At 38.5% G+C, this 13,382-nt stretch overlaps 1 long non-coding RNA gene across 1 annotated transcript; it reads right to left on the bottom strand.

Moving 5' to 3' along the window:
• Positions 1–9,078: 9,078 nt before the first annotated feature.
• Positions 9,079–10,691, bottom strand: LOC130809448 (uncharacterized). Its single transcript, XR_009040813.1, has 3 exons — positions 10,532–10,691; positions 9,439–10,449; positions 9,079–9,365 (listed from the first exon to the last, which is right to left on the bottom strand). It is a non-coding gene; the product is annotated as an uncharacterized LOC130809448 (long non-coding RNA).
• Between the last annotated feature and the right edge of the window lie 2,691 nt (positions 10,692–13,382).

The raw sequence follows: 13,382 nt of genomic DNA, 5'->3' as shown, positions 1-13,382 counted from the left end.
ATAGTAACCGTCAATCGGCAAATTCTCTGGAAGATCCTGAAAATTGGATTTGCAAGCTTCAAATCGACTACTCATATGCCGAATTTCGAGTTGTAACGGAGAAGTTATAGCCTTTTTAAAATAACCGCATGAGATGCTTCAAGAAAAAGAAAAATGATTAACATCAGCAAAGCCGCGGCTTCAAGCATGTCGCGGAATATCTTTGATTGCCTTTATCATTTATCAGCAGAATAGATGCATGAGTCGGATCCTGATACATGCTCTACTGATGTCGCGGAAGTCTTAATACTTAGAATATTTTTGAATAAGGCAGCCCCCGAGGAGGGTCCGACTTATCGACCGCACGGATTTCCAAGGGCCTGAATATCTTTGAACGAGAACATCATCAAGGCGGGTCCGACTTATCGACCCTACGGACAGGATGCTGGTTTGACCTGATCTACCTTTCTTTTCATCAGCGCTTCGAGCCGGAGAATAAAGGGAAAAAATGATACCGCGGCATAAATGAGCTGGTCCGCCAACTAAATGAGCCACATGCATGGAAGACACGACTTGAACATGTACTTTGATTTTTATTCTTCACTAAGGTACCTCAGATGATACTGAAAGAAAAACGGAGGCATATCTCCCATACTTAGAATTTTTCCACCTAACAGGGGCCACTTGAGGGTCCGACTTATCGACCATGCGGACACCCCAATACTTGAAATAATTCGTATCCATTCTGGAGTGTAATTCAGGGTCCGACTTGTCGACCCTACGGCTTTAACAGAATTTTTATAACTTAAAAAACTATTGCCATTTTACCCCATCCTGATAGTCCGACTTATCAAGTACACGGTCATAATCAAGATTTGATACCTGGAGAATATTTTCAATATTGCCCCTCATGGGGGGTCCGACTAATCGACTTCTCGGACATCATGTGAAAATACTTGGACAAATTTTAGATATCTATCCCCTTATTGGGGGTCCGACTTATCGACTCCCCGGTTTAAGTTTTAGATACCGCCTTTCGTTCAAAGGAGGTCTATATTCGATGTTTTTAGCATTTATTGCTGCAATAAATAGGATTGTTGGAACAGTTCTTGCTTCACCTAACTCATTAATTTCCTCAATTCTTCATATTGCTAGAAAGAGAAAGTAGAGAGAGACGCCCTGAGAATCTTCAATCCTTATTCAAACTTCTGACAATCCTCTCGAAGATCTTCAAGGATTCTGACAGAACTTCATCAAATTTCTGACAAATCTTCAATATATTTTCAAGGTATTCAAATCTTCCCTCAAATTTCTTGAATTTCTTCACATTAATCTTCAAACTGTTCTTCAAATTGTTCTTCGCATTCTTGAATATTTAGTTTTGAATTAATTTTATGAAATTAGCCCCAATTCTTCACAAGTTTCGCCTACTATTTTTTGATTATCATTAATATGGATGTCGCGGCTGCTCATGAGATAATAGCTAACTTCGTTAACTCGGATATCCCGACAGAAATTCTTTTGGTAGCATGTAGACGCTTTAATAAAGAGGGATTATTAATGAATGATTCGGACGAAAGTAGTTCAGTGAGAATCACCCCCCATTATGAACCAATAAAAGCAGGGGATGAGTCGTCTGTATCCCCCGTATACCCTCCGGAGATAATGAGAACTGCTCCTTGGGAAGTGAGCGTTGCTTTCTTTCCCAATTACTTGCCGCGAATAAATCCTGACCTGGAAGGGTTATTGTATGTAGATATGGAAAACAGTGAAGGATCAGCCGAGTCTTCGGGAAGGGAGAGCGCAGCGCCAGTTCCTCCTCCATTCTACATTCCCAACGGCGGTCCCCTTAATTATTTCATAGATTTACAGACCAAGAGAGACCTAGACAAGCGTCGGGAAGCCATCTCTCAAAAATGGGGTTTGAAAGACAACATAAATATCATCACCCCGGGAAATTATGAAACCGTTAGGTTTCCTCCCCCACACTGTATAGCCGTATATTTTCCTTCTTTTGAGTTAGGACTCAGGTTTCCTCTTCACCCAATTTTTAGGGAGGTGTTAGAGTTTTTGAACGTTTCAGTACCCGAGTTATACCCAAACGCCTGGGGTTGTATGGTGGCATTTTTGATCTTATGTAAGGTTTTGGCCGTGCCACCAACACTCACCGCGTTTAGATATATATTTAGAGCCCGCCTATGTAACTCTCAATCATACGGCTGCGGCTGGATAACTTTTACCCACCGTCGTGGACTGAAGATAGTTCACGACCTCCCTGATAACCAAAAGGGGTATAGGACTAAATTTTCCTACCTATATAATTCGGAAGGATGGAACATCAAGACTTCCTTCGACATCAAACCCAACCTTTCGGGTATTAATAATGGGATCCCGCAGTGTTCTCTTAGCGACGCGGTAATAATTGAGTATGCAAAGATGGACGTTCAACTGGGAAGGAAACCCATGAACGTCCAGCTCAATTGGATACCAGGTCGTCCTGAGTTGGAGAATGAGAACCTCCTCTCAGCATTCGGCATCAGCTTGGCTATCGATCGGAGTAAGAGTTGTCGGACTTCTTCCTTCTCTTTTCTATGGTATATTTGCTTGTCTTTAACTCGTGGTTTTGCAGGGATAGCCAAGGAAAACCTTCGAGCAAAAGATCCAGAACTCATGAAGAAATTCAGTGTCATGAGATTTGCTCAAGGGGCCATCCAACGGCCTGCGGAGAAACCTCTACCTCTTCCGCCAAAGGTATAACTTTCTTCATTCTTCCCGAACTGTAGGAGATTTCTTTGATTTCTTCTAATTTTTTTCTCTTATAGGACTCGGCAACGGCAGAGAAGGGGCTGGACGAGGTCCCCTGCGAAGAGGAGGCTCTCTGGCTCCTTGAGGAGAGGAGACAGGTCCACATTCCCGATGACTCTCAGAGGGTAATCCCTTCTAAGAAGAGGGAATCGAAGAAGAGGGAGAGGAAGAGAAAGAGAGTCTCTTCCTCCCATGAGGAGAGTGCCTCGAAGAAGGCCTTGGCGGGAACAACAATAATGTCAGCCGTACATCTGCAGATGAGGTCGGTGGAAGAGGAGGTGGCTTCACCTCAAGCTAAGGCGTCCCCCGTCCTGAGCCGGGGCAAAGAGAAGGTGGGGGAATCTGCCGCGGCTCCTAAAGCAAAGGTGGAAGAGGTGTATCGTCGTCGGGAGGTTCTTCCTTTCCGGCACGACACCCCTTTCACCGATTTGGGCCATAAGGGCATGATAACCCGGTTTAATAGGGCGACTTCTCACTTGATCAGCCAAGTGGATGTTGATCTCTTGGAGTCCCTTTCCCCCACCGATAGGGTGCGTCAGCTCCAAGTTTCCGCGGCTGAGGTAACGTCCTTCTTCTTATATCTTCTTAAGTTAACTACGTCTGGATTTTGACTTATTCTTTTTGCAGGCTTTCCTGAGGTTGTCTTTTGAGCTTAACCTCAGTCGCCAAAGCGCCGCGGACAGGGAGACTCTGGCTGCCCTATCCTCTCGCTGCAATGAGCAGGACGAGGAGCTTCAAAAGCTCCGAGATGAACTGCCGGGCTTAAAGGAAAAGCTGGCTAAATGCTTTGAGCTGAAGGAGCGTTTAGTCAGAACTGAACAGTGGTGGGAGAGGGCAAGGAAGCAATTGGAGGAGACCGTCGAGAGTCTGGACGCGACTTCCAATAAATCGGCGACCCTCGGCCACGAAGTCGGTCACCTGATGGATGTTCATGCTAAACTGGTTCATCAGAACCAGTGTCTTTTGAAACAGGTGTCGGCTGATTCGGCCAAATTGAAGACTTTGCTATCTCTCCGGTTGGTTGGTAAAATTTTCACAAACAAACCGTTGAATTTTGATGCTGTCAAAAGAACGTTGCTGTATAAATGGAGTCTCAAGAATGGAGTTATTATTAGGTCTATTGGTATCAATCTTTTTCTTTTCCAGTTTTTTCATTGGAAAGACCGGGATAAAGTTTTGGATGGTAGACCTTGGTGATTTGAAAACAAATTACTGGTTCTTCAAGAAATTGAAAAAGAAGTGCAGCCGTTAGACATGGTTTTGAACTTTTCTCCTTTCTGGATTCGTATGTATAACATTCCATTTGGTTTTGGATCTGATGATATTTTTTGGCCATTGCTAAGTGTTTGGGACACTGCATGGAGATCGAGGATGATTTCTTCGATATAAACCCGTATCGTAGGATTAGAATTTTTTTGGTGATTTCAATGAAATCCTGCGTGTGGAAGAGAAGGAGAGTGGTGTTTGTGCTAGTGAGAAAGAGATGTCTGACTCTTGTAGCTGTGTTGATGATTGTAATGTGTTGCATTTGGGTTTTAGAGGGAGTTGTTTTACTTGGTGTAGGGGCAAAAATCCTTCTTCTTTTGTCCGTGAGTGGTTGGATCGGTTCCTTGCAACTCCTCAGTGGGTGCCGTTATTTCGAAACTATGATGTTCGATATTTCCCAATTTATAAATCGGACCATGCTCCGATTTTGCTCAATACCGAAAGGGTTCAATTGGATGAGTATAATGATAAAATTTTTTGTTTTGAATCTTTTTGGCTTTCTAATGAGAATTGTAAAAATATTGTTGTAGATTCCTGAAATGTTTTTTAAAGCAGTCCAATTGAAACTAGGCTGGAGCATTGTGCAAACTCTCTGAAGGATTGGGCTTCTAAGACCTTTGGTGAAGTTAAGCATATGATCAAAGTGACCGAGAGAAAGCTTGCTAAGGCTCAAAGACAATCCCCTAATGCTCACATGCTTGCAGCTTGTAACACTATGGCTTCGGATCTTGATAATCTTCATCGCATTGAGGAAGCTTATTGACATATGAGATCGAGAGTGAATGAAATTAAAGATGGGGATAGTAACACTAAGTATTTTCATCACAAGGCTAGTTCTAGAAAGAAAAGAAATTTGATTTGTGGTTTGGAGGATTCAGTTGGCTATAGGTTGACTTCTAAAGATGACATTGAGCGTCTCATTACGGCCTATTTCGAAAACATCTTTGCCACTAGTTCTCCTTTTGGTTTTCCGGAGGCGTTGGAAGGCATCAACCGTTTAGTGATCGATGAGATGAATTCTGTTTTGGATTCGAAACCTACCTATGAGTAAATTCGTTCTGCTCTTTTCCAAATGCACCCTACGAAAGCCCCAGGTATGGATGGTTTTCATGCTATTTTTTTTCAAAAATTTTGGGATGTTATTGGGGATGACATTGTGGGGATGGTTAAAAGTTGGTGGAGGGGCAATATTGATCTTTCTAACATTAATAAAACATGTCTCTCGTTAATCCCGAAAGGTTCTGAGCCTCATTCGGTTGATAACTTTAGGCCTATTAGTTGTTGTAATATTATGTATAAAATCATCTCTAAAACAATGGCTAATAAACTCAAAAGTTTATTGAACGATGCTATTCTGGTTAATCAAAGCACTTTTATTCCTAAGAGACTTATTACAGATAATACGCTTTTAGCTTTTGAGGCTTTCCATGCTATGAAATGATGGGGGGTGGGTGGTAAATAAGTTTTTGCTCTCAAATTGGATATGAGCAAATCATACAATAGGGTTGAATGGAATTTTCTTGAATGTGTTACGCTTCGCATGGAAAACAAAGAGATTTTCACTACTATGTTGGCGGCTTGGTTCTTGAGAAACAAAGAGATTTTCACTGATGAGAAGTTTGATCCTGTGATCTTAACGGCTAAATTTCACAATATGGTTCAAGATTATAATGCCTATGCTACAAAGGTTCTTATTCCCCCCTGATCTCCTTTTAAGATTTAGTTCTTGGAGTCCTTCTCTTGATTCTTGGGTGAAGATTAATTTTGATGCTCATATCTCTAGTAGGAATCATCGAGGTTTGGGTGTGGTTTTTATGGATAATTCGGGTAAACTCTTGTTGGTTGGTACTCAGGGGGTGAAGGCATGATGGTCCCCTCAGATTAATGAGGCTGTTGCCGCCCTTTTTGGTTTGGAGATTACTATCCGGTTTGTGTATTGCCTTGTACATCTTGAAGGCGACTATGAATGTGGTTAAAGCGATTGATAAAAGGGTGTTCGGCCTTTCTCCGATTCATTTGCTTTATGATTGTATTTTTTTCGTATGTCTCTAGGTTGGATGGCTTTTGTTGTAGTTTTGTTGCTCGTAATAGCAACTCCCTTGCCCATTCGATTGCTAGATGGGATACGGGGTTAGCTAAAGAGAAAATCTGTATGGATGCTTTCCCCCAAGAGCTTTTAGCCTTGGCTTTGCGTGATCAATAATATGTTCCAGCTTTTGTTTCAAAAAAAAAAACTCGGTGAAAAACAATTTCCTTTTGGAGCGAAAGCAAAGGCTACTAGATTTATCAATTATTGTTCAGTGCTGTAGAATGCGTTACAGATCATATTAAAACCATTCCAATCCTTAAACTTCGCCACCCTTTTAATTTTATCGTCACCCCTATTTAAATGAAATGACAAAAATGCCCTTGGACTTAAGATTTTATAAAATATTTCAATCTCACTCAATAACACTTATCACTCTAAAAACACTCAATCTCAATTAAAAATTTATGGAGCTAAAGCTAAGGAGAAATCAAAATGCAAACAACAATTCGAGGTAACCAAGGAAGAGGAAAGGCTTTCTTTAGAGGCTTGTTGAGTGGAAATAGTTCTAGACCGACCTTACTGAGAGGGCACCCTCATGAGAGAAGGGTTACGGGTTCCGCTCGCTGGGCTAGGCGGGAACAGGCGGCCAGACATAGTTAGACCCAACGTTCGAGTTCGATGTACCAAGTGCGTACTCATTTTGAGGACCAAACGAGCATGTAGAGTAATTCAGGGGGCTCCAAGGATGAGGATAGTGACTACAAAGGCTCTGTTGGTTAGTCAGTGGATTGGATGGTTGTGCGAGGGCATGCTGGTAAGTTTACATGGGCAGGCCATATATAGTATGACTGGCACTTCTGATTATGCAGAAGACAGCTAGGTTGACGATGCGGCTACACAGGGGAGAAGGCGCCCACAGTCCGCTAACATGGACTGGCTTATCACATCACCTCAGCCCGAGGGCCCTATTGACGCCTGCTTGATACCTAGCTAAGGGGGGCACATAGCTAAGGTTATTTTTTAGGGCTCTGAGCGTACGCCTCTAATTTTGGAGTGTCGTACTAGGAAGAATTCGATGGAGGCGATCATCAAACTGCAAGATATTTCTAATGAGAAGTACGGAGTTTTACCTGCCACTCCCATTGGTCGTTTGCCTTACATTATGCACTAGCACATTGATAGTGATTTAATTACGGCCTTTGTGGAGAGGTGGCAGCCGGATACCAACACCTTCTACATGCCTTGGGGGGAGATGACCATTATGTTGCATGACGTGCAACGCATTTTAAGTATTGGTATTGAAGGTTCACTCCCCGCTGATGGTGAGTGAAAGCTCGCGCTGGCTGCTCTATTTGGAGAGCCCATGTCTGAGCTGCGAAGGAAGGGGTACTTTACTAGCAGAGAAGCATCAACGTTGGTGAAATTATGCACATGTGCCACCGGTCTCAGTCTTTAAAGACACAATTTGCAGCGTATTACATGGCTATTGTGGATTCAACACTGCTGGTAGATAAGTCTAGAGTTGGGATGCGACCTCACCCTATACTTACTGTAGATGCCGATCGGGATGAGATTTCTTGGGGTGCAATGACTCTAGCGTATTTGGCATTTAGGGCTGGGTGCAAGACTATTGCTGGTTGTGTTACATTATTAAAGACATAATTCTACAAGTACTTCCCGGCCTTCTGCCCCCATCCTCGTCAAGTTGATGTTCCTAATAAGACAAGGGCGGAGATGTGGTCCACGAAGAAGCAAGTTTGTGAGCTCAGCAGACTGAGAGACTGTTGGAGTATATTAGACTCCATGACAGAGACACAGGTTTTTTACATCACATCACACATTGTTATACTTTTTAATTTAATTTTAGATTATTTTGTTTATGTTAATTTTTCTTATAAGCAGGTGGAATAGACTCCATACATTACTTCTCCTAGGGCATTATTAAATGAGCAACCACGCACCGCCTTGATAGGCGGTATCACATGTTTTGATATCGTCGAGGTTTATTTTCCTGAGAGGACAGTCAGACAGCTAGGTTTTGTACAGGATGTTCCCCCCTCTTCCTTTGAGACCTACCCAAGCTACGCGACCGGCACAGGGTACCTATATCGTGACCTTTGCTTCTCCGTCTATTTACACGGAGGCATGGAGTAGGTTCCCTTATTGTGCCCGCGTTGGTGATTAGGCACTTTGTCGGGCATCTGTTCCATCAGAGGTTGTTCCTGATTATGTTGATTGGTTTAGAGTGTCCTCCCACCCATTCCTCCCCGGCGAAGGACCGAGTGCTTGTTTTGGTGCAACTGATAGCAGAGTTGAATACGTTAATGCTTCTATTTATCTGTTTCCATTTATTTGTTTCCATTACTTTAATGTTGTTTATTATTTGTTAAAACCATTGTTTTGTTTGTACAATTTGCAAATGAATTTCCGAGTCGAATCACGCCACTGCTCAAGAGGCCTCCTATCATGGATATGAACCTAGGGGAAAGACAGACTGTTGATCTGTATATGGAAGAAGTTGCAGATTTATTTGCCGAATCGCAAGCTTTTAGAGGACAAGACCCTTGATAGACATTTGTGTTTGTAATTATAAACTATTTATTGATATTATGTTGTATTTCTAAACTACTCAAATGGTTTCTATTAATCAACATCAATGCCTTTTACATTTTTTATTAACGTATTTATTTATGCATATTGAATGCTATCTAGATACAAAGGTAACATAATTAAGTACACAATAAATACAATTCTGTATTAATTGTCAGCTGCTTCTCTCCATGATTGCTGGATGGCGGCAGGGGAGATGAATCATTGTTCATTAAAAGTTGAATATAATGATTTCTGTTTATGCCATGCACTCCCGCTGTTCTCCTTAATGGGAGAACTAAACAGTTATAGTAGGGATTACTGTTAGTAGGATTATAGTATGCAATGACAATGTTAAAAAACGTTGCTGCAGAGTACAATCCCAGTGATGCTTCCAACCAGTGAATAAACGGTGCAGGTCCCTTAATATGTGAACCAAATCTAAACATAACATTATCTAGCGTCTTTGCTGATAGATACAAATGTAGGTATTGCTCTCTATTCACTTGCATTTCCATAAACATTGCAGGTCGTAAAGGAGGCCATGCCTCCTCGCCTCCCAACTCTGTGACGGCAATAACTTTATATTAGTTTCCATCACCGATAACATCATTCCAATCAAATAAGCACGAAGGAAGAATATGCGGAATGTATTTGGGCCATGGAAAAAGTGAAAAATCACGACATGTTGAACCATCTGTAATAAAAAAAATTTAGTAACATTCAATTGTAATAAACTAATTTGAAAAATAGAGAGGAAAGACAGGTACCAGATAAGTTGAAATTAAAGTTGATCGACCACTAGATCTACCACGTGATGAAGATATTGATCTGTTGTATTCAAAAGCGCTTTTGTTTCTCCTGAGAGGTTTGCTTGCTTGTTGGTCTTCTCATTCTCGGTGGACTTGCATGTGGCTTAGGTATATCGGTACCATCAGGATGTAATTCATCTTCAAGTACCTAAGACACGCGTCGTACAACTGCAGGATCGATTTAGCACTTCATCAACCAACAATTGAAAGTACTCTTTATCATCAGCGTTTGCGTGCCGTACTCCTTCGTTGGCGTCAGCTTTTGCCTCTATGTACGTTAGTGTCTTCCAGAATGGATGTATGTCATCCAAATACAAGAAACCTTGTGACTTGATCGATAGATAAAAATAACAAACACAGGATAATCCATGGCTGCTCTGAAGTGCACAACCGCATTTGTCAAAGACATAATCACCTAACTCTAACATACAGTTATGCTCAAGCAGCAATTGTTCCATGGCAAAAATGGATACATGAAGATATAATGGTCTCATCAAATTATATCGCAAAGACCTTGAAATAGAATTCATCGATTCCTGTAGCACTTGTCAGATCGTCGATTGCTGATTTGTTATTTATGCGTGTGCCCTTTTGAACAGGGTATCAAAGCAATTATTACCACTACCAAGATATTACTTGAAAGACGAGTGTTGGCTTTCAACTCTGCTGGTAGTCTGGTTACCCATGATGTGCACAGTCATTCGTCCATGCACGCACAAATTTCTCTTTATGTGGAATACATGTTCCAGCCAAATATCGAACGACCCTTTTATTTCATGTTGACCAAGTAGCCACAATCGATTCCCATTTTTTTTTCAAATTCATCGGGTGTAGAACTATTAACCAAGGGGTTCCATCTAGTTTGCCTGAATATCTACCCTTGTTGATTTCTTTTCCCGCCGCACAATTTGTCCACCATGTTCTCTACGCCATTGACAATATGCCATACGCATAATAAATATCGCACATCTACATTAAAGAGAAGATTGAATATAATTAAGATATATTTAATAAATAGAACGACAATAGTTAATCAATATAACCTTTTTACCTGTTAAGACATCACGGATAGCTGCAGATAAACCCTCGTCTCGATTGGTTATGATTACGTTAGAAGACTGAGCACTGCCAAACAAAACCCTAAATGACACATCCGCCTTATCTCGCAACAAACAAAACGCAACCAAGAAGTTGTGATTAGTTGGCGTCATTCCAATTATTTCACAAAGCGACCACTTTTATTTGTTTGTTTTATACGTTGTATCTACCAACACAACATAAGGCCATGTACGTATCATCTGGATGGATGTAGGATTTGTAATTAATAATCGACTCAATTGCCTTTCACTATCCAAGTCTGTCCAAACCACGTAATTATGCTCTGTAGCCATATAAAGACAGTGTTGGAATAGAGTCCAACCCTCCATCTCTTCTCTCCTAATTGATTGTCTTACATTATAAATCTGATTCATACTCGCAAAAAAACCCGGAAAATTTTATCTAATTGAGGTCATGATAAACGCAGGTTGCATACCGGTTGCACTAAGCTCTCGTATGTACTGTCGAATATCTACAATCAACCTATTTGCCCTTATATGACCCTCTCTGTATACTAAGAACGGGTGATTATGTCTTTCTTTTTCATCAGGACACACCCTCACCGTCCAAGTTCTTTCCCTACATGTTCTACTTTTAGAACCAGGGCGGGCAGCATTATCTAGGTTATACAAATCACCCCTAATATTACCATAGCGGTGACATCGTAAGTACAAATTAACTCTAGAACGTCCTTTTTGTTTATATGAAGCACATGTAAATTGAAAACCAATTCCTATTGCTATCTTATCAGCCCAAGCATGTAATTTATCTACAGAATCAAATTTCCTATCCGTAACAAATCTATCAGAATAATCAATTTTGTCCCCTAAGTTTTCAAAGTCATGCAAATGTAAATTAATTTTCAAACATTAATAAATATTATGTAAATTATAATAATCAATATAAATATTACGTTAGATTAAAATATAAAATAAAACATAAATTAAGTAAATAAAATGTTAAATAAATAAACATTAATAATAAAATTATTAAATAAATAATAATTAGGATTAATAATCAAAATATAAAAATGTTATTAAATGATAATAATTAAGTTTAATAATTAAAATTTTAAATAAATAAACATTAACAATAAAAATATTAAATAAATAATAATTATGTAAATATAATAAATATAAATTATAAAATAAAATAATTTACTACAACATATATTAAATAATAATAAAATAAATACTTCCTCTTATTCATAGAGAATGAGATATTTGGATTTTGCACCAAAACTAAGGAGGGGTAGGAGACCACTTAAAAGTGGGTGGAAAACTCTCTTTTTCCATAAAGGACATTGATATTTATGTGTTATTGTAGTAAAGGTAAAAGAGTAAAAAATGAATGACTAAAATAGAAATGAGACATATTCAGTGAATTGGCCAAATATGGAAATGTCCCATTTTCTATGAATAGGAGAGAGTAATAATTTAAATAAATAAGAGGAATAAAAATTCAAAAAAAAAAAGAAAAAAAAAGAAGGAGTTGCATTTCACGCAAACTAACTGCGGTCCAATTGCACTTTTCATGCCACCCATCCGCAGCCCAATCATGCGCGACTGGTGTTCTTCCTTTTTCTAATTGTTTTAAAAAAATTTGAATCGATTAAATTACTTACCGAATCGTATTCATGCTCATTTTGGTTTGCCATTGTGTTTGGATTTCAAATTTTAGCTTGTTTTAGTTTAGAGAGTGTTTTCAGAGAATTTTTATAGAGATGTTAGAGTTTTTGAATTCGAAAATTATTCAGGGGTAATCTTGAAAATTCATTATATAAGGGGTGACGATAAAATAAAAAGGGTGGCGAAGTTTAATAATGTATGTTCTATTTAAGACTCAAGTCACTTTCACTATTGCTCACGACTCAAAACTCTAACAATTAAGATACCTTTTTGGAGAAAAATATATAATAGCATTTAATAAGTTATATCTCAAAATATATAATAAATATATTGATTAAGTTATTTAAAATATTAGTGTATGATAGCATTATTCTAGGTTCAAATTTTCTTACTATCAATATTGTTTAAAAGCAATATTGATAAATCATTATCAAAAAAAGAACAATTCTAAATAGAAAATGATGTTAAAAAAAGAACAACGCTAAATAGAAAAGAACAACTCTTTACTACTATAGACTATAGTTCAACTCTTTCTTGGTTTTATGATGATGGTGATAGAAAATTTTCGTTTACAATTTTAATTAATGTGTTTGATTATTTTCATGGCGATAAAGCTCACATTTTCAAATATAAGTTTTCTAATAATTTTTCATTATCACTAATTATATGTAATGATTAAAGATAATTAAGTTTTGTGTTGTTTAAAGTATGTAGAGTACTTACTTTCTCCGACAAATTTTATTGAGTTTGATTTTCACTATTTTTTCTTCCCACAACCTACGTTACATTAAAAGAAGGATAATAATTGAAATAAACTTGTAAAGGAAAATTTTAAAGTATAACATTAGAGAAAAATTCAAAATAAAATGAACACTCATTTCTAAATACTAACTGAACAATTTAATTGTCATTTCTTATAATTTTTTTAAAATGCATTTTTTAATATTATATGTTCCATAACCCAATTTAATATCAAAATGTTTTTAATCGAATATCCGACTGATGACTATGGGATCATGATGCATTTTAAACCTTATTAAGCTATAAACAACATTAATTTTCATTATTAAATTTACCATTTAATTTCAACAAAAACCCAAATAAAGTCATAAACCAACAAATAATTTTGGAAAACTATAATTAATGTTTATGAAATCCAAACAAGAGTAGGAGGAA

This window comes from Amaranthus tricolor, chromosome 3 (genome assembly GCF_026212465.1).
Source record: "Amaranthus tricolor cultivar Red isolate AtriRed21 chromosome 3, ASM2621246v1, whole genome shotgun sequence".
In the NCBI taxonomy this organism is placed as follows: domain Eukaryota; kingdom Viridiplantae; phylum Streptophyta; class Magnoliopsida; order Caryophyllales; family Amaranthaceae; genus Amaranthus; species Amaranthus tricolor.
This window is presented reverse-complemented; position numbering and strand designations above follow the sequence as displayed.